The sequence below is a fragment of the Phyllobates terribilis genome, unplaced genomic scaffold (assembly GCF_046119375.1).
Source record: "Phyllobates terribilis strain yellow unplaced genomic scaffold, ASM4611937v1 Scaffold_472__1_contigs__length_1415193, whole genome shotgun sequence".
Classification (NCBI taxonomy): Eukaryota; Metazoa; Chordata; class Amphibia; order Anura; family Dendrobatidae; genus Phyllobates; species Phyllobates terribilis.
The window spans coordinates 108,048-132,224 of record NW_027363232.1 but is presented as its reverse complement, the minus strand read 5'-3'; the positions used below and the strand labels follow the sequence as shown (position 1 = coordinate 132,224).

Below are 24,177 nucleotides of genomic sequence, written 5' to 3'. Positions count from 1 at the left end.
TGGAGAAGGGTGAGAAATGTAATTCATTCTTTTTCAGGAAACTTCATGCCGGTCACACGCCCCTGAACGAGCTGCGAGACGAGAGCGGAAACATGCGACGTGGGAAGGAGGACGTGATGAGGGTCGTCAGCGACTTCTACAGCGAACTCTACTCCCACAAGACTACCGACCCCGACGCTGCTGATAAGTTCCTGTCAGGTATCACTAACCATCTTGATCCTGCAGGCACGGCAGCCTTGGACAAACCTCTGATGGTGGGCGAATTGCTCTCTGCCGCTAAATCCTTTAGGACCGGCAGGACCCCGGGCAGTGATGGTCTTCCAGCGGAGCTCTATGTAGCGCTGGGAGACCTCATCTGTCCGGACCTGTTGGACCTGTACGAGGAGATGGTGGTGGAGGGTAGAATGCCTCCATCTTTGAGGGAAGGAATGGTCACGATCCTGTACAAGCGGAAGGGAGAGAGGTGCGACCTGAGGAATTGGCGTCCCATCACTCTGCTCAACGTGGACTACAAGATCCTGGCCAAGACGATGGCGACACGACTTAAGACGGTCATCGGACGGATCATCCACCCGGACCAGACCTGCGGCATCCCTGGACGTCGCATCGCAGACAGCCTCGCTCTCGTGCGGGACACGGTCGAGTACATCAAGGTCCGCCACGCACACGCGGCCCTGGTCTCCTTGGATCAGGAGAAGGCCTTCGACCGGGTTTCCCACGAGTTCATGGGCCGAGCTCTGCACCGGTTAGGTTTGGGTAACATGTTTTGTTCGTATGTCCGTCTGATGTATTTTGATATCCACAGCTCGGTGTTGGTGAACGGCTGGAAGACTGACCCCTTCCCTGTCCTCTCTGGGGTCAGACAAGGCTGCCCTCTATCACCTCTTCTTTTTGTTTGTGTTATAGAACTCTTCGCAGAGGCTATCCGGCAGAATGGAGAGATCAGAGGGATCACCGCACCGGGTCCGGGACGACACGAGGTCAAGTGCTCGCTCTACATGGACGACGTCACCGTCTTCTGCGCTGATCGTGGTTCAGTCGACGCCCTCGTCCAGACGTGTGAGAGGTTCGGCCGGGCTTCAGGGGCCAAAGTCAACTGCAGGAAGTCGGAAGCCATGCTCTTCGGGGATTGGCAGCCGGCCTCCTCCGCCCCCTTCCCCTTCAACATTCAACCGGATTTCCTCAAGGTGCTGGGAGTCTGGTTTGGGAAGGAAGGAGCGGCCCTCAAGTCCTGGCAAGAACGCTTGGCCAAGGTGAAGCAACGGATCGGACTCTGGAGCCTCAGACACCTCACTTGTGAGGGTAAGGCACTCGTCCTGCGTAATGAGGTCCTGCCCATCTTGCAGTACACGGCGCAGGCCTGGCCCCCACACGTCACTGTGTGCAGGGCCATTACCAGGACAGTGTTTCACTTTGTCTGGGGATCCAAGATGGACAGAGTCAGGCGGGCCGTCATGTACAAGGAGCCTCGCAAGGGTGGGAAGGGCGTTCCAGATATCCCCACCCTCCTGCGATCCTCTTTTGTGTGTGATTGTGTCCGCCGGACTTTGCAAGTCAAGAATGGCTCCGCGGGCAGGTCCATGTCTCGCTTCTTCCTGCTTCCTCTTTGGAGGCGACTCGGCTGGGACAAGTGGGACAGCTCCTTCCCCTACAACTGGACGACGCCATGGTTCTACGGAGACGTCGTTCGATTTGTGGGGGAGCATCAACTGGAGGGACTCAAGCCCGACTTGTGGAAGCCCAAAACTATCCACAAGCTAATCAGAGCCAAGGATGACGTGGAGAACATCACAGGACTTCACCAGGACACGCTGGAGACTGTGTGGACAAATGTGTCGTCTGACAGGCTGACCAACGGGCACAAGGACTTGTCGTGGATGGCGATTCAGGGCGGACTGCCCGTCCGGTCATTCATGCATGCCCGGAACCTGTGCAAGACCCGGTACTGCCCAAGGTGCCCCTTCGTGGAGGAAACATCTTTGCACACTTTTTGGGACTGCGGATTTGCACAGCGCCTATTGACTGCACTTGAGGACGACCTGAGGAACTCTGTCCCCAGGGCGAGCCTATCGCACCATTCTGTGCTTTACGGACTCTTCCCTGGGGTTCATACCGTCGGAGCCATCCAGGAGGCTTGGCGCCTTATGAACTGCTTCAAGGATGCCGTTTGGGTCGCCAGGAACCGGCTCATCTTGAGGAGGGAGAGGATGTCCATCCAGGACTGCCGCAGGCTGATCCACAGCCTGCTCAGAGACTATTCCATCATGGACGGTCCGGAGGACGAGGATGAGGACTAAACCCCTCCTCCCCCTCTCCCCTTATGTGTCTTGTCTTTCAATAAAGCTTCGGGCCTGTGATTTCCCCCCCCCCATCCCCTTTTTCCCAATCCCCATCCCTTATCACAGTTCGTCGTACTGTATTGATTGACATGCTTTTTCTTTCAGATTGAGTGTTTTGTGTAGCATAGGGGTGTGATGTGTCTAGTTAGTGCGTCGTATCCTCATGCTATGTAAATATGATGTAGAATTCTGTGTGTACTGGGCTGCGGCACTGTACACTGTCTGTTAACTTATTTTTTGTGCTAATAAAAGATATATTCAATCAAAAAATCTGTTCTTATCAGTTTAATATCTGATACGTCCCCTATCTGGGGACCATATATTAAATGGATTTTTAGAACAGGGAGATGGAAAAAGAGCTTGCTCTGTCCACTCCACGCATTGACCTGGTATTGCAGTATCTCCAGGACCGGTGCACCCCTTCTTTAATGCAGTTTCTAAAATCAGAAAGAATTGAATTCAATGTTTTTTGTTCATTTTGCTTGTTTGTCGGATTTTGGGATGGACTCTTTGGCTTTGCTTTTCTTCTCCTCATTGGATTTTTCATGTTCAAAGTTGCAGAAGCCAGATTACAAGCTCATTTTGGTTCAACTTCAGCAACTGTGCATTGCATTGCCATGTAATGTGATGCAATGCTATCTTTCTAGCTCTCCCTTTTTACTTCCTTTTGGATAAACAGACATATTAGGCAAGCATTTTGGAGCTTTCACCTAAATAACTACAGGTGGTGAGATAAGCTGCACAATATAATTGACCTTTCAGTATATTGTTGCACACACACCATCTATTTAGCAAATGCCCTTGTTATCAACAGCAGCCTTTTAAACTCACCTGAGCTAACAGGTATGTGCGCTGGTTACTCTGCTGCGCTTAAAATTTCTTTTTTGGTTTGCTACAATGCCTTTTCTGAAACGTTGTCTCCTTCTGCTGGAACACTGACTTCTTTCATTTAATGCCTGCAGACTATAAAAGAGAACCCAACCCAAAAAGTTTGGTTGATTAGTCTGTGGCATTCTGTTAAACTGTTGCTTATGGCGGTCTCTGTGAGCTTCTCAGCGACATTCAGCCAGCCAGGTATCCTGCCTGCAGTAGATGGAATGTGGCAATGGAACGCTGGCTGCGCGTGTCATAATAGGCTCTGAGCCTTTATATACCTGTGCACAGCAGCAGCCACCTTCAGTCTGCTGCTGGACAGCCAGCAGCAGCAGCAGCAGGAGAGGTATGTAATCAGGAGCCCTCCTGCTAAGGGTAGACAGCTGCTCGTTCCACCCCACCCCCCGCCTTAATTGGTTCTCCTCCCTTCCAACGGTGTTGAGGCGGGTGGGAACAGCAGGGGGTGAAGGTGCTGTGTTTAAAGAGGTGGAGTTATGCAGATCTAAAACGCGTGGATTGCAGCAGCAGCAAGCCGAAAAGTGCAGGCATGTAAGGGATCTAGAGGTTGACAACATGTCTTCTTAACGGGAGTCCAGGAGCTCATCTCCACAAATGGACTTTTCAGGATCCTTGGGTGGCTCCGTAGTTTGAAACCAATTCTGGTTATCGCTTCTCGGCCTTTTGGCAAGATCAGTGGTGGTTTTCTGCTGCTGGTGTTGTTTGGAGGGCAGTTGTGACTGGGGTTCCCCCTTGTGGGGCCCTAGTGTGCGATTGAGCGGCGATTGTGTTTATCTGCTGTAAAAATGGTGGAGAAAACACGTGGATTAGAGGACTCGGTCCGTCTGAAGGTGGCTGCAGGTCATGAAGGAGAAATCGGTTTGGACCAAGTTTGCGTTGATGTCTTGAAGAACATTAATGGCTTGAAGGTAACGGATGTATTGGCACTGCAGGATTTTCAGAAACAAGGAATTTATGATATCACTTTTGTTTCTTTGAGTATTTGCCAGAGAGTCTACATGGAGTTGGTACGAATGAAGGAAGAAAAGGAATTGAAATGCCTAGAGTTTATTGCACTGGAACCTCTGTTCCAGCAGACATATAAGTATGTGGTTGTGCACATGTATAACCCTAAAGTTCCGGATGAGACTGTTTCCAATTTTTTAGCTCGGTATTGTAGTGAGGTTAAATTTTTGGGAAGAATGAAGAACAAATACAATTATCTAAATGGCAAGAGGAGATATGTTGTAAAACTGAGACCGGATGATAGAGCTATTGGGGGTGCCAAGAGCATTCCTGCACAGTTTTCTATCGGAGGAGAAAGGGGATTTTGTTTTTATAATGGACAGATGGAATATTGTAGGAAGTGTCATGAGTTTGGACATGTTCAGAAAGATTGTCCAGTGCAAGGTGATGTTTGTAGAGGTTGTGGGAAATCTGGGCATGTTGCAAGTGGTTGCCCAATGAATAAGGTGTGTGATTTGTGTGGACATGCAGATCACCTTGCAAGGAAATGTAGATTGTGGGCTCAGATTCCTAGGTCACAGGTGGACGCTGAAGAGAGGCAGAAGAAGACTCGGCAGGAAAGTGGGGAGGAGGGCGAAGGCTCAGACTCAGAGGGGAAAGCCAAAAACAAGATGGTGGTAGGGGAAGAGACCATGCGGTGCCCAAGATGGAGGAAAAGGGGCGGAGCCAGAAGAAAGTTGGTTTGAGGGAGGGGCTGGAAGTAATAAACAAAGTAGCTGATGTGCATGGCCCGGGTGATGGGATGGATTTGTCTAATATGGCGGAGTCAGTGAATCCTGTTTTGGGAAGAGATGGGGGTGAGGAAATGGAGGTTTTGGAGGAGGAGGATTCTGATTCGGATGGAACTATAACCCCTCAGCAGCGTGATAGGGTTAACAGTGATTGGAGTGAAAATGAGGAGGAAGATGATGGCAAGGAGGAGAGTTATGCCTCCGTGATTAAAAGAAGTAAGGTGGAGGGGTGTTGGTCTGGGGGGCAGGAAGATCCAGTCTCCCTAAGACCAGGTTATTCTAACAGGGACTCGAGTTCTGAGTCGCCTGATATACGTAGAAAAGTGGGTGGCAGGAGTGGGTTTTCTCCTGGTTCATGATGGATCGGGTATGGTGGAGATTTTTTCCTGTTGTTATGATGGCGTTGTGTGTTGCTTCTCTGAATGTACGAGGGATTGGTTCTGCTTGTAGGAGAGCAGGGATACTGGAGTACATTGAGAGTGTGAATGCAGATATTGTCTGTCTGCAGGAATGTGTAATTAAATCTGCCCCGCATGAGAGTGAGTGGAATAAGGGGCAATCTTTTTGGTCCCCATGCTCAGAAAACAGGAATGAAGGGGTGGGCATTTTACTGTGTAATTCCAGTCTAAAGGTTTTAGAGTTTAAAGTAATCATACCTGGGAGATGTTTGTTTTTATTAGTGGATTTTTTAGGTCAGCGGGTACGGGTTTTTAATGTTTATGCCCCTGCTGATAAACAAGCAAGAGTTGGGTTTTTGGAGTCTCTAAAGTTGTTTTTACCAGGCAGAGACTTCACTATAGTGGCTGGAGATTTTAATTGTGTCAGATCCGCAAAAGATCGTAAGAGCTCTACGGAAGGTAGGACTGATGTTACGTCTAATATTTTAAATCAGATTGTGCAGGATTTACGCTACACGGATGCTGGTCTGATGGTTGGGCCAAGTGATAAGTTCACATACATATCAGACAGTGGACGTAGTGTTTCCCGAATTGACTATGTTTTTATGTCTGAAGGGATTAAAGTGGCCAAGTGCAACCACGTGATGACGACTTTTTCTGACCACAAGATGATAGTGGTAGATCTGTGTATAGCTGAGTCCCTGGCTTTTGGAAAGGGACTCTGGAAGCTGAACGTAAGCCTGCTGGAAGAGGAGAGTGTTAAGGTTGGTTTTAATAAAGTGTTTTTGTCTTGTGTGTCTGAACAGCACCTTTTTAAAGATTTGCTAGAGTGGTGGGACTGGGCTAAGGAGAAATTTGCATGTTATTTTAAAGGGGTGTGTTTTAGGAGAGCGAAAGCCAAAAGGGATCATGATGCTGCTGTTATTTCAAAATTGGAAGTACTCCATAAGTTTAAGAGAGCGGGGATGGAGGTGGATAAAGAGATTGCAGATTTGAAGGACGAACTGAAGAAGATACTTATTGAAAAAGGGAAGACTATTATGTTTAAGGCAAAAATAAAGCACATGGAGGAAAATGAGCAATGTTCGAGATACTTTTTTAAAAAATGTTTTAAACCTAAAGGGGTTTTTAAGTCTGTTTTTTCTCCTGCAGGGGAGGTATCTGGGGATGAGATGATTGGCAGTATTCTTTCCTTTTATGAAACACTCTTCTCTAACGATAGTAGAGCCAGTGATGCGGAAATTAATGATTATTGCAAAGTATTAACTAATAATATTCCTGAGGAGAAAATTGGGTTTTTAAGTGAGGAGGTTGGGAAAGATGAAATTAGACGGGCAGTGGATGGCTTGGCGAAAGGCAAGACGCCAGGCTGTGATGGTCTTCCTGCTGAATTTTATGTTAGATTTTGGGATATTATAGGTGTGGAGTTTTCCCGGGTGGTGCAATATGGTTTTACTCATGGGATTTTATCGGTTTCTATGCGTAGGGGGATTGTTACGCTGATTCATAAGAAAGGGGACATGAGGGATATTAAAAATTGGAGGCCCATAACATTGTTAAACAGTGATTACAAAATTATTTCTAAAATTGTGGCTGGTAGACTGGCAGATGTGATAGGTGATATGGTGGGGGAGTATCAGGCATGTGCAGTGCCTGGTAGGAAAATTTCAGATAATTTGCTGCTTCTAAGAGACTTAATTTATCAGGCTAATTTGAATAAGAATGCTCTTTTGTTACAGTCGGTGGACCTGGAGAAAGCCTTTGATAAAATATCACATAGATTTTTGTTCTCTGCTTTAAGTCACCTTGGTGTTCCGGATAAATTATTGATGGTCATTAAGAGTTTTTATTGTGGGGTCAGTAGCCAGATTTTAGTTAATGGGCATGTGAGTTCCAGTTTTAATATTTTATCGGGAGTTAGGCAGGGTTGTCCCCTGTCACCAATTCTTTTTATCTGTGTGGTGGAGGCCCTTTTAAAAAGTGTGCAAGTTGACAAGTGTGTGGCTGGTGTTTTTATTCCTGGGGGATCCGGGGGTCCAGTCAAGTCTTTAAGTTATATGGATGATATTGTTTTTACTTGTGGTTCACAGGCGGATCTCAATAGAGTGAATTTGCACGTAAGGATTTTTTGTTGTGTGGCTGGTATGGCGGTGAATTGGGGAAAGTGCCAGCTTTGTAACTTTGGGAGGCAGGTTGAGGTTAACGTGGCAGGAGTGGAGAGTAGGGAGGAAATTGAGGTTCTTGGTGTCATCTTTGAGAAGGAACTGAAAGGGAAAAGCAGCCTGAAGATTCTAGAAGACAAAATGGATCAGAAGTTGAACTTTTGGAAACTAAGGAACCTGTCGCTGAGAGGGAAAGTGCTGGTAATCAAGTCTGTGATTCTCCCGCTTCTGCTGTACACTGCTTTGATTTTCCCACCTGCTGTGCTTTGGACAAAGAGAGTGACAAGGAAACTGTTTGTGTTTTTTTGGGGATCCAAAATGGAGAAACTAAGAAGAGGAATGGTTATGTGTTCTGTGGAAAATGGGGGTTGTGATTTTCCTAACATTGACTTATTTTTAAGAATGCATTATTTTTTGAACATTTATAAATTATCCCAGTGCAATAACAGGACTGCGGACATGTGCAAATATTTAGCAGGACGGCTTTTCCAGAAATGGAGCTGGTGTGAGAAGGATTTAAGAAAACCAGTTTCGTTTGTGATACCGTTTTTTTATGTGGTGCTTAGGTCCTTCTATGATCAAAATGGGATAAGCTCCATGGTTAGACCGGACAAAAAACTGATTGTCTCAGGTATTAAGAAGAAGGAGATGTTATGTGATGTGCCGTTTTGTAATAATGCACAGTCTGGACAGGTGTGGAAGCTTTTTTTCATGCGTGGAATCAGCAACAGACAGAAGGATGTAACCTGGATGGCGTTGCATGGATGCTTGCCAACAAGGGCTTTTTTGAATGACCGGGGGATAAAGGTTCAAGAACTATGTCCTAGGGAAGGTTGCAATAAGGTGGAAACAATACAGCATATTTTTTGGGACTGTTTTTTTGCTAAAAAAGTTTTTACCTTGTTGTCACGTATGTTTGTTGCTTTAGTTGGTTTTCATTGTTTCGATTTTGAAAGGATTTTAATAGGTCAAGATTTTAAGTACTCGCAAAGGAAGCGGGCAAGCTGGATTATTTTTGTCATATATAAAGAGGTTTTATGGGACGTTCGGAATTTGGTGATTTTTAAAAAGATTGTTTTTTCCCCCATGGAATGCAGAAAGATTTTTCTTGCTAGACTGTTTTATGCCTATTTATTGGATAAAAAGAAGTATGGTGAGACAGCAGCAGAGGCACTCTGGAACTTTTCACATTGGACTTCTTACAGTAAGTAACAGTTAATTGCAGGGTTGTGCTTTTTGGGATTTTGTTTTTGTTTTTCCGAATGATGATTTGAGAACCCGTTATGTGAATATGCGCTATGATGCATAAATTAATGTGGGTCTTAATCTGGGGAAAAAAAAAAAAAAAATCTGTTCTTATCAGTTTAATATCTGATACGTCCCCTATCTGGGGACCATATATTAAATGGATTTTTAGAACAGGGAGATGGAAAAAGAGCTTGCTCTGTCCACTCCACGCATTGACCTGGTATTGCAGTATCTCCAGGACCGGTGCACCCCTTCTTTAATGCAGTTTCTAAAATCAGAAAGAATTGAATTCAATGTTTTTTGTTCATTTTGCTTGTTTGTCGGATTTGGGGATGGACTCTTTGGCTTTGCTTTTCTTCTCCTCATTGGATTTTTCATGTTCAAAGTTGCAGAAGCCAGATTACAAGCTCATTTTGGTTCAACTTCAGCAACTGTGCATTGCATTGCCATGTAATGTGATGCAATGCTATCTTTCTAGCTCTCCCTTTTTACTTCCTTTTGGATAAACAGACATATTAGGCAAGCATTTTGGAGCTTTCACCTAAATAACTACAGGTGGTGAGATAAGCTGCACAATATAATTGACCTTTCAGTATATTGTTGCACACACACCATCTATTTAGCAAATGCCCTTGTTATCAACAGCAGCCTTTTAAACTCACCTGAGCTAACAGGTATGTGCGCTGGTTACTCTGCTGCGCTTAAAATTTCTTTTTTGGTTTGCTACAATGCCTTTTCTGAAACGTTGTCTCCTTCTGCTGGAACACTGACTTCTTTCATTTAATGCCTGCAGACTATAAAAGAGAACCCAACCCAAAAAGTTTGGTTGATTAGTCTGTGGCATTCTGTTAAACTGTTGCTTATGGCGGTCTCTGTGAGCTTCTCAGCGACATTCAGCCAGCCAGGTATCCTGCCTGCAGTAGATGGAATGTGGCAATGGAACGCTGGCTGCGCGTGTCATAATAGGCTCTGAGCCTTTATATACCTGTGCACAGCAGCAGCCACCTTCAGTCTGCTGCTGGACAGCCAGCAGCAGCAGCAGCAGGAGAGGTATGTAATCAGGAGCCCTCCTGCTAAGGGTAGACAGCTGCTCGTTCCACCCCACCCCCCGCCTTAATTGGTTCTCCTCCCTTCCAACGGTGTTGAGGCGGGTGGGAACAGCAGGGGGTGAAGGTGCTGTGTTTAAAGAGGTGGAGTTATGCAGATCTAAAACGCGTGGATTGCAGCAGCAGCAAGCCGAAAAGTGCAGGCATGTAAGGGATCTAGAGGTTGACAACATGTCTTCTTAACGGGAGTCCAGGAGCTCATCTCCACAAATGGACTTTTCAGGATCCTTGGGTGGCTCCGTAGTTTGAAACCAATTCTGGTTATCGCTTCTCGGCCTTTTGGCTAAGATCAAGTGTAGTATCTGTTCTTATCAGTTTAATATCTGATACGTCCCCTATCTGGGGACCATATATTAAATGGATTTTTAGAACAGGGAGATGGAAAAAGAGCTTGCTCTGTCCACTCCACGCATTGACCTGGTATTGCAGTATCTCCAGGACCGGTGCACCCCTTCTTTAATGCAGTTTCTAAAATCAGAAAGAATTGAATTCAATGTTTTTTGTTCATTTTGCTTGTTTGTCGGATTTGGGGATGGACTCTTTGGCTTTGCTTTTCTTCTCCTCATTGGATTTTTCATGTTCAAAGTTGCAGAAGCCAGATTACAAGCTCATTTTGGTTCAACTTCAGCAACTGTGCATTGCATTGCCATGTAATGTGATGCAATGCTATCTTTCTAGCTCTCCCTTTTTACTTCCTTTTGGATAAACAGACATATTAGGCAAGCATTTTGGAGCTTTCACCTAAATAACTACAGGTGGTGAGATAAGCTGCACAATATAATTGACCTTTCAGTATATTGTTGCACACACACCATCTATTTAGCAAATGCCCTTGTTATCAACAGCAGCCTTTTAAACTCACCTGAGCTAACAGGTATGTGCGCTGGTTACTCTGCTGCGCTTAAAATTTCTTTTTTGGTTTGCTACAATGCCTTTTCTGAAACGTTGTCTCCTTCTGCTGGAACACTGACTTCTTTCATTTAATGCCTGCAGACTATAAAAGAGAACCCAACCCAAAAAGTTTGGTTGATTAGTCTGTGGCATTCTGTTAAACTGTTGCTTATGGCGGTCTCTGTGAGCTTCTCAGCGACATTCAGCCAGCCAGGTATCCTGCCTGCAGTAGATGGAATGTGGCAATGGAACGCTGGCTGCGCGTGTCATAATAGGCTCTGAGCCTTTATATACCTGTGCACAGCAGCAGCCACCTTCAGTCTGCTGCTGGACAGCCAGCAGCAGCAGCAGCAGGAGAGGTATGTAATCAGGAGCCCTCCTGCTAAGGGTAGACAGCTGCTCGTTCCACCCCACCCCCCGCCTTAATTGGTTCTCCTCCCTTCCAACGGTGTTGAGGCGGGTGGGAACAGCAGGGGGTGAAGGTGCTGTGTTTAAAGAGGTGGAGTTATGCAGATCTAAAACGCGTGGATTGCAGCTGCAGCAAGCCGAAAAGTGCAGGCATGTAAGGGATCTAGAGGTTGACAACATGTCTTCTTAACGGGAGTCCAGGAGCTCATCTCCACAAATGGACTTTTCAGGATCCTTGGGTGGCTCCGTAGTTTGAAACCAATTCTGGTTATCGCTTCTCGGCCTTTTGGCTAAGATCAAGTGTAGTATCTGTTCTTATCAGTTTAATATCTGATACGTCCCCTATCTGGGGACCATATATTAAATGGATTTTTAGAACAGGGAGATGGAAAAAGAGCTTGCTCTGTCCACTCCACGCATTGACCTGGTATTGCAGTATCTCCAGGACCGGTGCACCCCTTCTTTAATGCAGTTTCTAAAATCAGAAAGAATTGAATTCAATGTTTTTTGTTCATTTTGCTTGTTTGTCGGATTTTGGGATGGACTCTTTGGCTTTGCTTTTCTTCTCCTCATTGGATTTTTCATGTTCAAAGTTGCAGAAGCCAGATTACAAGCTCATTTTGGTTCAACTTCAGCAACTGTGCATTGCATTGCCATGTAATGTGATGCAATGCTATCTTTCTAGCTCTCCCTTTTTACTTCCTTTTGGATAAACAGACATATTAGGCAAGCATTTTGGAGCTTTCACCTAAATAACTACAGGTGGTGAGATAAGCTGCACAATATAATTGACCTTTCAGTATATTGTTGCACACACACCATCTATTTAGCAAATGCCCTTGTTATCAACAGCAGCCTTTTAAACTCACCTGAGCTAACAGGTATGTGCGCTGGTTACTCTGCTGCGCTTAAAATTTCTTTTTTGGTTTGCTACAATGCCTTTTCTGAAACGTTGTCTCCTTCTGCTGGAACACTGACTTCTTTCATTTAATGCCTGCAGACTATAAAAGAGAACCCAACCCAAAAAGTTTGGTTGATTAGTCTGTGGCATTCTGTTAAACTGTTGCTTATGGCGGTCTCTGTGAGCTTCTCAGCGACATTCAGCCAGCCAGGTATCCTGCCTGCAGTAGATGGAATGTGGCAATGGAACGCTGGCTGCGCGTGTCATAATAGGCTCTGAGCCTTTATATACCTGTGCACAGCAGCAGCCACCTTCAGTCTGCTGCTGGACAGCCAGCAGCAGCAGCAGCAGGAGAGGTATGTAATCAGGAGCCCTCCTGCTAAGGGTAGACAGCTGCTCGTTCCACCCCACCCCCCGCCTTAATTGGTTCTCCTCCCTTCCAACGGTGTTGAGGCGGGTGGGAACAGCAGGGGGTGAAGGTGCTGTGTTTAAAGAGGTGGAGTTATGCAGATCTAAAACGCGTGGATTGCAGCAGCAGCAAGCCGAAAAGTGCAGGCATGTAAGGGATCTAGAGGTTGACAACATGTCTTCTTAACGGGAGTCCAGGAGCTCATCTCCACAAATGGACTTTTCAGGATCCTTGGGTGGCTCCGTAGTTTGAAACCAATTCTGGTTATCGCTTCTCGGCCTTTTGGCTAAGATCAAGTGTAGTATCTGTTCTTATCAGTTTAATATCTGATACGTCCCCTATCTGGGGACCATATATTAAATGGATTTTTAGAACAGGGAGATGGAAAAAGAGCTTGCTCTGTCCACTCCACGCATTGACCTGGTATTGCAGTATCTCCAGGACCGGTGCACCCCTTCTTTAATGCAGTTTCTAAAATCAGAAAGAATTGAATTCAATGTTTTTTGTTCATTTTGCTTGTTTGTCGGATTTGGGGATGGACTCTTTGGCTTTGCTTTTCTTCTCCTCATTGGATTTTTCATGTTCAAAGTTGCAGAAGCCAGATTACAAGCTCATTTTGGTTCAACTTCAGCAACTGTGCATTGCATTGCCATGTAATGTGATGCAATGCTATCTTTCTAGCTCTCCCTTTTTACTTCCTTTTGGATAAACAGACATATTAGGCAAGCATTTTGGAGCTTTCACCTAAATAACTACAGGTGGTGAGATAAGCTGCACAATATAATTGACCTTTCAGTATATTGTTGCACACACACCATCTATTTAGCAAATGCCCTTGTTATCAACAGCAGCCTTTTAAACTCACCTGAGCTAACAGGTATGTGCGCTGGTTACTCTGCTGCGCTTAAAATTTCTTTTTTGGTTTGCTACAATGCCTTTTCTGAAACGTTGTCTCCTTCTGCTGGAACACTGACTTCTTTCATTTAATGCCTGCAGACTATAAAAGAGAACCCAACCCAAAAAGTTTGGTTGATTAGTCTGTGGCATTCTGTTAAACTGTTGCTTATGGCGGTCTCTGTGAGCTTCTCAGCGACATTCAGCCAGCCAGGTATCCTGCCTGCAGTAGATGGAATGTGGCAATGGAACGCTGGCTGCGCGTGTCATAATAGGCTCTGAGCCTTTATATACCTGTGCACAGCAGCAGCCACCTTCAGTCTGCTGCTGGACAGCCAGCAGCAGCAGCAGCAGGAGAGGTATGTAATCAGGAGCCCTCCTGCTAAGGGTAGACAGCTGCTCGTTCCACCCCACCCCCCGCCTTAATTGGTTCTCCTCCCTTCCAACGGTGTTGAGGCGGGTGGGAACAGCAGGGGGTGAAGGTGCTGTGTTTAAAGAGGTGGAGTTATGCAGATCTAAAACGCGTGGATTGCAGCAGCAGCAAGCCGAAAAGTGCAGGCATGTAAGGGATCTAGAGGTTGACAACATGTCTTCTTAACGGGAGTCCAGGAGCTCATCTCCACAAATGGACTTTTCAGGATCCTTGGGTGGCTCCGTAGTTTGAAACCAATTCTGGTTATCGCTTCTCGGCCTTTTGGCTAAGATCAAGTGTAGTATCTGTTCTTATCAGTTTAATATCTGATACGTCCCCTATCTGGGGACCATATATTAAATGGATTTTTAGAACAGGGAGATGGAAAAAGAGCTTGCTCTGTCCACTCCACGCATTGACCTGGTATTGCAGTATCTCCAGGACCGGTGCACCCCTTCTTTAATGCAGTTTCTAAAATCAGAAAGAATTGAATTCAATGTTTTTTGTTCATTTTGCTTGTTTGTCGGATTTGGGGATGGACTCTTTGGCTTTGCTTTTCTTCTCCTCATTGGATTTTTCATGTTCAAAGTTGCAGAAGCCAGATTACAAGCTCATTTTGGTTCAACTTCAGCAACTGTGCATTGCATTGCCATGTAATGTGATGCAATGCTATCTTTCTAGCTCTCCCTTTTTACTTCCTTTTGGATAAACAGACATATTAGGCAAGCATTTTGGAGCTTTCACCTAAATAACTACAGGTGGTGAGATAAGCTGCACAATATAATTGACCTTTCAGTATATTGTTGCACACACACCATCTATTTAGCAAATGCCCTTGTTATCAACAGCAGCCTTTTAAACTCACCTGAGCTAACAGGTATGTGCGCTGGTTACTCTGCTGCGCTTAAAATTTCTTTTTTGGTTTGCTACAATGCCTTTTCTGAAACGTTGTCTCCTTCTGCTGGAACACTGACTTCTTTCATTTAATGCCTGCAGACTATAAAAGAGAACCCAACCCAAAAAGTTTGGTTGATTAGTCTGTGGCATTCTGTTAAACTGTTGCTTATGGCGGTCTCTGTGAGCTTCTCAGCGACATTCAGCCAGCCAGGTATCCTGCCTGCAGTAGATGGAATGTGGCAATGGAACGCTGGCTGCGCGTGTCATAATAGGCTCTGAGCCTTTATATACCTGTGCACAGCAGCAGCCACCTTCAGTCTGCTGCTGGACAGCCAGCAGCAGCAGCAGCAGGAGAGGTATGTAATCAGGAGCCCTCCTGCTAAGGGTAGACAGCTGCTCGTTCCACCCCACCCCCCGCCTTAATTGGTTCTCCTCCCTTCCAACGGTGTTGAGGCGGGTGGGAACAGCAGGGGGTGAAGGTGCTGTGTTTAAAGAGGTGGAGTTATGCAGATCTAAAACGCGTGGATTGCAGCAGCAGCAAGCCGAAAAGTGCAGGCATGTAAGGGATCTAGAGGTTGACAACATGTCTTCTTAACGGGAGTCCAGGAGCTCATCTCCACAAATGGACTTTTCAGGATCCTTGGGTGGCTCCGTAGTTTGAAACCAATTCTGGTTATCGCTTCTCGGCCTTTTGGCTACGATCAAGTGCTTTATTGCAGGAGATTGTGGTTGAAGGGCACTCGGGTACCCCTCTCCTTGGCCTGGCAGGATCGTCCACTTTGGTGGACTTAACCTGCTTGCTGCTATTAGGGAGAGGGCTTAGTCCCAGGGTAACGAGTTGCGATCCCCCAGCTTCCAGGTGTTTTTCGCTGCAAGAACACTGGGAGCGCAGATTGCAAGCGGCTGCAATTTGCAACCTTGTTGCGTTTTTCCATGGAGGTTGACCCTAACCTCGTGCCTCTTTATGCGAGGCTAAAAAACTCTATCCGAGTTCACTTCACGGCGGGTGGCTCGGATATGAGGAAATTAGGGTATGTAGTCCAGGACGTGCTCAGGAACCTTCTTGGCGTACAAAGGAATGAAATTCTCTCCATCCAGGATTATCCCAGAAGAGGTGACTATGACATCACATTCACCGGAGAAGGTATTTTTAGAGATGTACTAGAAAAGTTAAAAAAAGTTGAAAATAGTCCTGTTTTGAAAGGGATACAAATTGTTGAGCACGTCCTGGATGAGGTAAGACTGGTTATTGTAAAAGTATTTTCGCCCTTTGTTTCTGCTCCAGAAGTAATGTCATTTCTAGCAATTTATTTTAAAAGTGTTAAATGTATTGGGAAGATATTAAACGAATATAACATATGGACATCTAAGTGGAAATTCCTTGTGAAGTGTACAAGAGATCCAAATACACCAGGTGGTATACGTCTCCCCCCTGCCCGTTTCAAAATTGGGCAAACAAATGGGGATTTCTTCTTTTCTGGGATGCCAGTATATTGCAGAAATTGTGGGCGCTATGGTCATTCAAAAGAAAACTGTCATGTATCATGTAGAAATTGTGCTAGTGAAGAACATGAGACAAAAGAATGCCCTAAGGAAAAGAAATGCAGTTTTTGCCAGACTCCAGGTCACTTTTAGTTTTCTTGCCCTCACAGATTTCGGGAAGATGAGCAAAAGGGGAAGTCCAAGACGTCCGACCAAGGACCAAAAGATCAGACCACCCCTCAGGAGGAGGAACAACAACCTGGAGCCTCTGGAGACAATAAGGGCGTACCAAATAGTGAAGTGTCTCCAGAGTCTATGACAGGTAAAATACCAAATCCCAAAACCTGGCTGCAGGACCTGCGGGAGTCCAAAAGGAGGGCTGAGAAGGAGCAGAAGGGCACTACTGGTAAGGTCAAAAGGGACCGGCAAAAGGCCGACACAGAAGCCCATGCCCAGTCTGGGTCTCCTAGGGCTGAGGGCGCTGAGTGGATAAAGGTGGGTCCTAAGAAAAAGAAAAAGGGTGGTTCGGAGGAGGCAGCAGGAGGTGAACAGATGGACACTTCTCCAGAAGGGGACGTGGACGCTGGACCCTCAGAGGTTTCGGTCTCCACTGCTACAGGTGGGGAACGGGATCTTGCTGCCTCTGAAGAGTCAGAGGCTCTGCCTTGTGCGCAACCTCCTCCTATAGGACGACCTTCTACAGGTCAAACAGGGGCGGCGGAACCCCTCGGGGACCCACCTGATGAGGAACTGCATGGCCAGCCAATGGAGACCCAGCGGGTTCTGCCAGCCAGCCCTCCGAGCTATGCCAGTGTAGCGTCGGGTTTATATAAATGTGGTAATCTTTCCTCCTCCACGGAGACTCTCGTGACGATACTATCAGATGAGGAGGGAGGCGCAAGCCCAGTGGTCTGATCAGGTTCATCGGACAGGTAAATCCGTTGCTCTTAGTTACCTAAGTAAAATTTTTACATTTTCTAATGATGGCTGAACTCAAAGGTATTTCCCTCAACGTGAGAGGCATAAAATCTAACATGAGAAGAACTGCTCTTTTTAATTTTTTTACGTGTTTTACTGCATCTGTATTTTTTCTGCAAGAATGTAATATCCCACATGAAATGTCATATCAAAAATATAAAGATGAGTGGAAGTGTGGGCCATCTGTCTGGTCCGGATCAAATGCTGCAGGATCAGCGGGTGTAGCCATACTTTTTAAAGGGAACGTTTTAATTGATTTTATTCAGGAAATTTTACCAGGTCGTATTTTATTAGTGAAAGCTTTTATTGATGGTATTAGATGGCAGTTTTTAAATTTTTATGGATCCCCAGAGAAAAATGAAAGAGCCGAAATGCTTGATCTTTTACCATTATTTATTAATAACTCTGAACCTTTTATCTTAGCAGGGGATTTTAATTGTGTTTTAAAAGGTGAAAACCGGCGCTCCAGCTCTGTAAGCAGGAACTACGATAAAACCTCAGGTATGCTACATGATATAGTCAAAGATGCTAAATTGATAGACATATATAAAGAGTGTCATAGTGACAGCCCAGAGGATGCCGGTTTCACTTGGAGCAATGCTAATTGTAGCTCTAGGATTGATTTTATTTTTGGTTCAGATAAAACAATACCTGCCAAATGTGAAGTTTTAACTAATATATTTTCAGACCATAAACTTTTATCCTTTACCATAAAAGTAAATGACAACAAAAAATGTGGTAAGAAAAGCTGGAAAATGAACGTATCCCTTTTAACCGACCCGCAGATTTTATCAGATTTTATTGAGTTTTATAGGAAATGTAGAAAAGGGAAAAAAACAAATGAGACTATGAGTGTATGGTGGGATAGAATGAAAGTAAAAATAAAAGACTTTTTTATTAAAAAGAGTATATGTAGAGCCAAAGAAAAATATGAAGAATATAGAATTTTAAATACCCGCCTACAAACATTATTTAAGCTCAGAGACAATGGGATAGATGTACAACTTGATATTTCAAACTTAAAAGAAGAGATTTCAAAATGGCTAGAACAAAAAGGAAAAGAGATAATTTTTCGTTCTAGAGTACAACATAAAGAAGAAAATGAAAAGTGTTCCAGATATTTTTTTAGGAAAAATAAAAAAGAAAAGTGATAATTGACCATATAGATGGTGAGAATAATATAAAAAATATGCTGGGTAAAGTTGAGGTTTTTTTTTCTAATCTTTTTAATGGAAAAAATATAGATAATAAATTAATGGATGATTCGCTGCAAGGACTAACAGCTGTTTTAGATCCCGCATCCCAAGAGTTTTTATCCCAAGTTTTAACGGAACAAGAAGTGTTAAAAACTATTAAAAGTTTTAAAACTGGAAAGGTCCCTGGTCCTGATGGCATCCCAATAGAATTTTATGTATGTTTTTATGATATTTTAAAAGATGATTTGTTTTATTTGTTTACTGAGGTTTTTAATAATAAGGTTTTATTAAATTCCTGGAAGAAAGGTGAAGTCTCCCTCCTATACAAAAAAGGTGATAAATCAAAATTAGAAAACTGGAGACCAATAACACTTTTAAATTGTGACTATAAAATAATGGCTAAAATTTGTGCAAATCGTCTAAAAGAAGTCATCAGCAAAGTTATTCATTCTAATCAAGTGTGTGGGGTGCCGGGGCGCAGTATATGGGACAATCTGAATTTAGTGAAAGACTGTATTGAGGATGTGAAAGACAGAAAGGGGAAAATGGCGATTTTATCTATTGATTTTGAAAAAGCATTTGACCGTGTCTCACACTTTTATCTTTTTAAAGTTTTAGAGAAAATGGGCATACCAGAAGGGTTTTTACTATCGCTTAAAGCATTTTACAAGGATTGTACAAGTAAGATTTTAGTGAATGGTTTTAAGACACAAGAGGTATTTTTACGGTCAGGGGTGAAACAGGGATGCCCTCTGTCCCCCCTACTGTTTATCTGTGCACTGGAACCAATGTTATGTGCAATACGCCAAAATAAACAGATATGCGGTGTCCCTCTGCCTGGAAGCGGTGGTTTGGAGGCCAAGGTTGTAGGCTACATGGATGACGTGGCGGTCTTGTGTACAGATGCACCATCACTTACGGCCACTCTCCATCAAGTGCAATCCTTTTGCCTAGCTTCTGGTTTTAAAATCAATTTTAATAAGTGTAACATTTTAAGTGTTGGGGGGATGATTTTACGTGATGTACCAATTAATGTCTCCGAATCCATTTCCATTTTAGGTATATCATTCACTGAAAATAATGATGGTTATAATAGTTGGGAAACAGTTACACAGAAAGTAAATACGAAAATATGTATGTGGAACATGAGGAGACTTACAATGGAGGGTAAAGTATTGGTTTTAAAGATGGTGATTTTACCTCTTTTATTGTATCTTAGCATGGTTTTCCCCCCGCCTGTTAATGTTTTAAAAAAGATAACCAAAACCTGTTTTACCTTCTTTTGGAACTCAAAAATGGAAAAGCTGAAAAGAGAAATCGTGATGAAATCAAAAGTAAAAGGTGGTAAAGATTTTCCAGATTTTAATAGGTTTCTTTTAATCCATCTGTTCGTTTACTGTTTTAATGCCCTTTTTAAGAATCACTATTGGTCCTTTTTTATGCGTTTTAATACAGGATTTTTTATGAGAAAGTTTGGATGGTATGAAGTTAATATATCTGTGCCCCATGCTTTTAATTTGTCGACGCATTATGAGATTTTAAGGAAAATAGTGTCCGATTTTAATTTAGGGACTAAGAAAATAGAGGAATTAAGAAATAGTAAGAAACTAATTAAAGAAATACGTAAAAGTGAGGAAATATGTAATGTTGACAGATATGATGATGACAAATCTATGTCTATCTGGAAAATGATTAACGTTTTTTATCTTTTTAATGAACAGAGAGATCTGGCTTGGAGTTGCATGCACCGCTGTCTTCCTTGCCGGGCATTCCAATACAGAAGAGGATTTGTGAGGTCTGCCATCTGCCCAAGAGCCGGATGCCAAGAAGAGGAAACGGTGGAACATCTATTATGGACATGTAATTTTGCAAAGGATTTCTGGAGAAGACTGCTCCCCCTACTGGAAAGGGTGGCAGACCTCAAGGACTTTACATATAAAACTGTGCTATACGGACTTATGGAATGCCCCACAATGGACCAGTACACAATGGCTTGGAAGACAGTGAACTGCGCCAAGTCATCTCTCTGGAAAGCGCGCAACATTGCTATTTTTAAACAAGATGTTTTATCAGTGAATGATGTTTTAAGTTTATGTTTATGTGAAATGTATACTTATTATTTAATTGACAAAAAGAAGAATGTACATATTTCCAAAAAATGGCTTGTTGACCAATGGAACCTAATTATTTAAAATCTTTGTATTTTTTTGTTTTGTAAATTTCATTTGTCTTTTAACGTTTGGTATTTGTTAAATTATGCTTGTAATTTGTTAAAGTTTTAATAAACGGTTTTATCCCTCTGCAGGGGATAGCCAAATTAAAAAAAAAATCTGTTCTTATCAGTTTAATATCTGATACGTCCCCTATCTGGGGACCATATATTAAATGGATTTTTAGAACAGGGAGATGGAAAAAGAGCTTGCTCTGTCCACTCCACGCATTGACCTGGTATTGCAGTATCTCCAGGACCGGTGCACCCCTTCTTTAATGCAGTTTCTAAAATCAGAAAGAATTGAATTCAATGTTTTTTGTTCATTTTGCTTGTTTGTCGGATTTGGGGATGGACTCTTTGGCTTTGCTTTTCTTCTCCTCATTGGATTTTTCATGTTCAAAGTTGCAGAAGCCAGATTACAAGCTCATTTTGGTTCAACTTCAGCAACTGTGCATTGCATTGCCATGTAATGTGATGCAATGCTATCTTTCTAGCTCTCCCTTTTTACTTCCTTTTGGATAAACAGACATATTAGGCAAGCATTTTGGAGCTTTCACCTAAATAACTACAGGTGGTGAGATAAGCTGCACAATATAATTGACCTTTCAGTATATTGTTGCACACACACCATCTATTTAGCAAATGCCCTTGTTATCAACAGCAGCCTTTTAAACTCACCTGAGCTAACAGGTATGTGCGCTGGTTACTCTGCTGCGCTTAAAATTTCTTTTTTGGTTTGCTACAATGCCTTTTCTGAAACGTTGTCTCCTTCTGCTGGAACACTGACTTCTTTCATTTAATGCCTGCAGACTATAAAAGAGAACCCAACCCAAAAAGTTTGGTTGATTAGTCTGTGGCATTCTGTTAAACTGTTGCTTATGGCGGTCTCTGTGAGCTTCTCAGCGACATTCAGCCAGCCAGGTATCCTGCCTGCAGTAGATGGAATGTGGCAATGGAACGCTGGCTGCGCGTGTCATAATAGGCTCTGAGCCTTTATATACCTGTGCACAGCAGCAGCCACCTTCAGTCTGCTGCTGGACAGCCAGCAGCAGCAGCAGCAGGAGAGGTATGTAATCAGGAGCCCTCCTGCTAAGGGTAGACAGCTGCTCGTTCCACCCCACCCCCCGCCTTAATTGGTTCTCCTCCCTTCCAACGGTGTTGAGGCGGGTGGGAACAGCAGGGGGTGAAGGTGCTGTGTTTAAAGAGGTGGAGTTATGCAGATCTAAAACGCGTGGATTGCAGCAGCAGCAAGCCGAAAAGTGCAGGCATGTAAGGGATCTAGAGGTTGACAACATGTCTTCTTAACGGGAGTCCAGGAGCTCATCTCCACAAATGGACTTTTCAGGATCCATGGGTGGCTCCGTAGTTTGAAACCAATTCTGGTTATCGCTTCTCGGCCTTTTGGCTAAGATCAAGTGTAGTATCTGTTCTTATCAGTTTAATATCTGATACGTCCCCTATCTGGGGACCATATATTAAATGGATTTTTAGAACAGGGAGATGGAAAAAGAGCTTGCTCTGTCCACTCCACGCATTGACCTGGTATTGCAGTATCTCCAGGACCGGTGCACCCCTTCTTTAATGCAGTTTCTAAAATCAGAAAGAATTGAATTCAATGTTTTTTGTTCATTTTGCTTGTTTGTCGGATTTGGGGATGGACTCTTTGGCTTTGCTTTTCTTCTCCTCATTGGATTTTTCATGTTCAAAGTTGCAGAAGCCAGATTACAAGCTCATTTTGGTTCAACTTCAGCAACTGTGCATTGCATTGCCATGTAATGTGATGCAATGCTATCTTTCTAGCTCTCCCTTTTTACTTCCTTTTGGATAAACAGACATATTAGGCAAGCATTTTGGAGCTTTCACCTAAATAACTACAGGTGGTGAGATAAGCTGCACAATATAATTGACCTTTCAGTATATTGTTGCACACACACCATCTATTTAGCAAATGCCCTTGTTATCAACAGCAGCCTTTTAAACTCACCTGAGCTAACAGGTATGTGCGCTGGTTACTCTGCTGCGCTTAAAATTTCTTTTTTGGTTTGCTACAATGCCTTTTCTGAAACGTTGTCTCCTTCTGCTGGAACACTGACTTCTTTCATTTAATGCCTGCAGACTATAAAAGAGAACCCAACCCAAAAAGTTTGGTTGATTAGTCTGTGGCATTCTGTTAAACTGTTGCTTATGGCGGTCTCTGTGAGCTTCTCAGCGACATTCAGCCAGCCAGGTATCCTGCCTGCAGTAGATGGAATGTGGCAATGGAACGCTGGCTGCGCGTGTCATAATAGGCTCTGAGCCTTTATATACCTGTGCACAGCAGCAGCCACCTTCAGTCTGCTGCTGGACAGCCAGCAGCAGCAGCAGCAGGAGAGGTATGTAATCAGGAGCCCTCCTGCTAAGGGTAGACAGCTGCTCGTTCCACCCCACCCCCCGCCTTAATTGGTTCTCCTCCCTTCCAACGGTGTTGAGGCGGGTGGGAACAGCAGGGGGTGAAGGTGCTGTGTTTAAAGAGGTGGAGTTATGCAGATCTAAAACGCGTGGATTGCAGCAGCAGCAAGCCGAAAAGTGCAGGCATGTAAGGGATCTAGAGGTTGACAACATGTCTTCTTAACGGGAGTCCAGGAGCTCATCTCCACAAATGGACTTTTCAGGATCCTTGGGTGGCTCCGTAGTTTGAAACCAATTCTGGTTATCGCTTCTCGGCCTTTTGGCTAAGATCAAGTGTAGTATCTGTTCTTATCAGTTTAATATCTGATACGTCCCCTATCTGGGGACCATATATTAAATGGATTTTTAGAACAGGGAGATGGAAAAAGAGCTTGCTCTGTCCACTCCACGCATTGACCTGGTATTGCAGTATCTCCAGGACCGGTGCACCCCTTCTTTAATGCAGTTTCTAAAATCAGAAAGAATTGAATTCAATGTTTTTTGTTCATTTTGCTTGTTTGTCGGATTTGGGGATGGACTCTTTGGCTTTGCTTTTCTTCTCCTCATTGGATTTTTCATGTTCAAAGTTGCAGAAGCCAGATTACAAGCTCATTTTGGTTCAACTTCAGCAACTGTGCATTGCATTGCCATGTAATGTGATGCAATGCTATCTTTCTAGCTCTCCCTTTTTACTTCCTTTTGGATAAACAGACATATTAGGCAAGCATTTTGGAGCTTTCACCTAAATAACTACAGGTGGTGAGATAAGCTGCACAATATAATTGACCTTTCAGTATATTGTTGCACACACACCATCTATTTAGCAAATGCCCTTGTTATCAACAGCAGCCTTTTAAACTCACCTGAGCTAACAGGTATGTGCGCTGGTTATTCTGCTGCGCTTAAAATTTCTTTTTTGGTTTGCTACAATGCCTTTTCTGAAACGTTGTCTCCTTCTGCTGGAACACTGACTTCTTTCATTTAATGCCTGCAGACTATAAAAGAGAACCCAACCCAAAAAGTTTGGTTGATTAGTCTGTGGCATTCTGTTAAACTGTTGCTTATGGCGGTCTCTGTGAGCTTCTCAGCGACATTCAGCCAGCCAGGTATCCTGCCTGCAGTAGATGGAATGTGGCAATGGAACGCTGGCTGCGCGTGTCATAATAGGCTCTGAGCCTTTATATACCTGT

The 24,177-nt window shown here is 43.9% G+C and overlaps 9 non-coding genes across 9 annotated transcripts; all 9 read left to right on the top strand.

Annotated features, from left to right (window-relative positions):
- Positions 1 to 2,569: 2,569 nt before the first annotated feature.
- Positions 2,570 to 2,762, top strand: LOC141229410 (U2 spliceosomal RNA). Its single transcript, XR_012296103.1, has one exon. It is a non-coding gene; the product is annotated as a U2 spliceosomal RNA (small nuclear RNA).
- A 6,069-nt stretch (positions 2,763 to 8,831) lies between these two features.
- LOC141229436 (U2 spliceosomal RNA) lies at positions 8,832 to 9,028 on the top strand. Its single transcript, XR_012296125.1, has one exon. It is a non-coding gene; the product is annotated as a U2 spliceosomal RNA (small nuclear RNA).
- Positions 9,029 to 10,143: 1,115 nt separating this feature from the next.
- LOC141229284 (U2 spliceosomal RNA) lies at positions 10,144 to 10,334 on the top strand. The gene has a single exon (XR_012295981.1). It is a non-coding gene; the product is annotated as a U2 spliceosomal RNA (small nuclear RNA).
- Positions 10,335 to 11,449: 1,115 nt separating this feature from the next.
- Positions 11,450 to 11,640, top strand: LOC141229283 (U2 spliceosomal RNA). The gene has a single exon (XR_012295980.1). It is a non-coding gene; the product is annotated as a U2 spliceosomal RNA (small nuclear RNA).
- Positions 11,641 to 12,755: 1,115 nt separating this feature from the next.
- LOC141229281 (U2 spliceosomal RNA) lies at positions 12,756 to 12,946 on the top strand. The gene has a single exon (XR_012295978.1). It is a non-coding gene; the product is annotated as a U2 spliceosomal RNA (small nuclear RNA).
- Positions 12,947 to 14,061: 1,115 nt separating this feature from the next.
- On the top strand, positions 14,062 to 14,252 carry LOC141229280 (U2 spliceosomal RNA). The gene has a single exon (XR_012295977.1). It is a non-coding gene; the product is annotated as a U2 spliceosomal RNA (small nuclear RNA).
- A 6,389-nt stretch (positions 14,253 to 20,641) lies between these two features.
- LOC141229416 (U2 spliceosomal RNA) lies at positions 20,642 to 20,830 on the top strand. Its single transcript, XR_012296109.1, has one exon. It is a non-coding gene; the product is annotated as a U2 spliceosomal RNA (small nuclear RNA).
- Positions 20,831 to 21,945: 1,115 nt separating this feature from the next.
- On the top strand, positions 21,946 to 22,136 carry LOC141229279 (U2 spliceosomal RNA). The gene has a single exon (XR_012295976.1). It is a non-coding gene; the product is annotated as a U2 spliceosomal RNA (small nuclear RNA).
- A 1,115-nt stretch (positions 22,137 to 23,251) lies between these two features.
- Positions 23,252 to 23,442, top strand: LOC141229278 (U2 spliceosomal RNA). The gene has a single exon (XR_012295975.1). It is a non-coding gene; the product is annotated as a U2 spliceosomal RNA (small nuclear RNA).
- Positions 23,443 to 24,177: the final 735 nt, after the last annotated feature.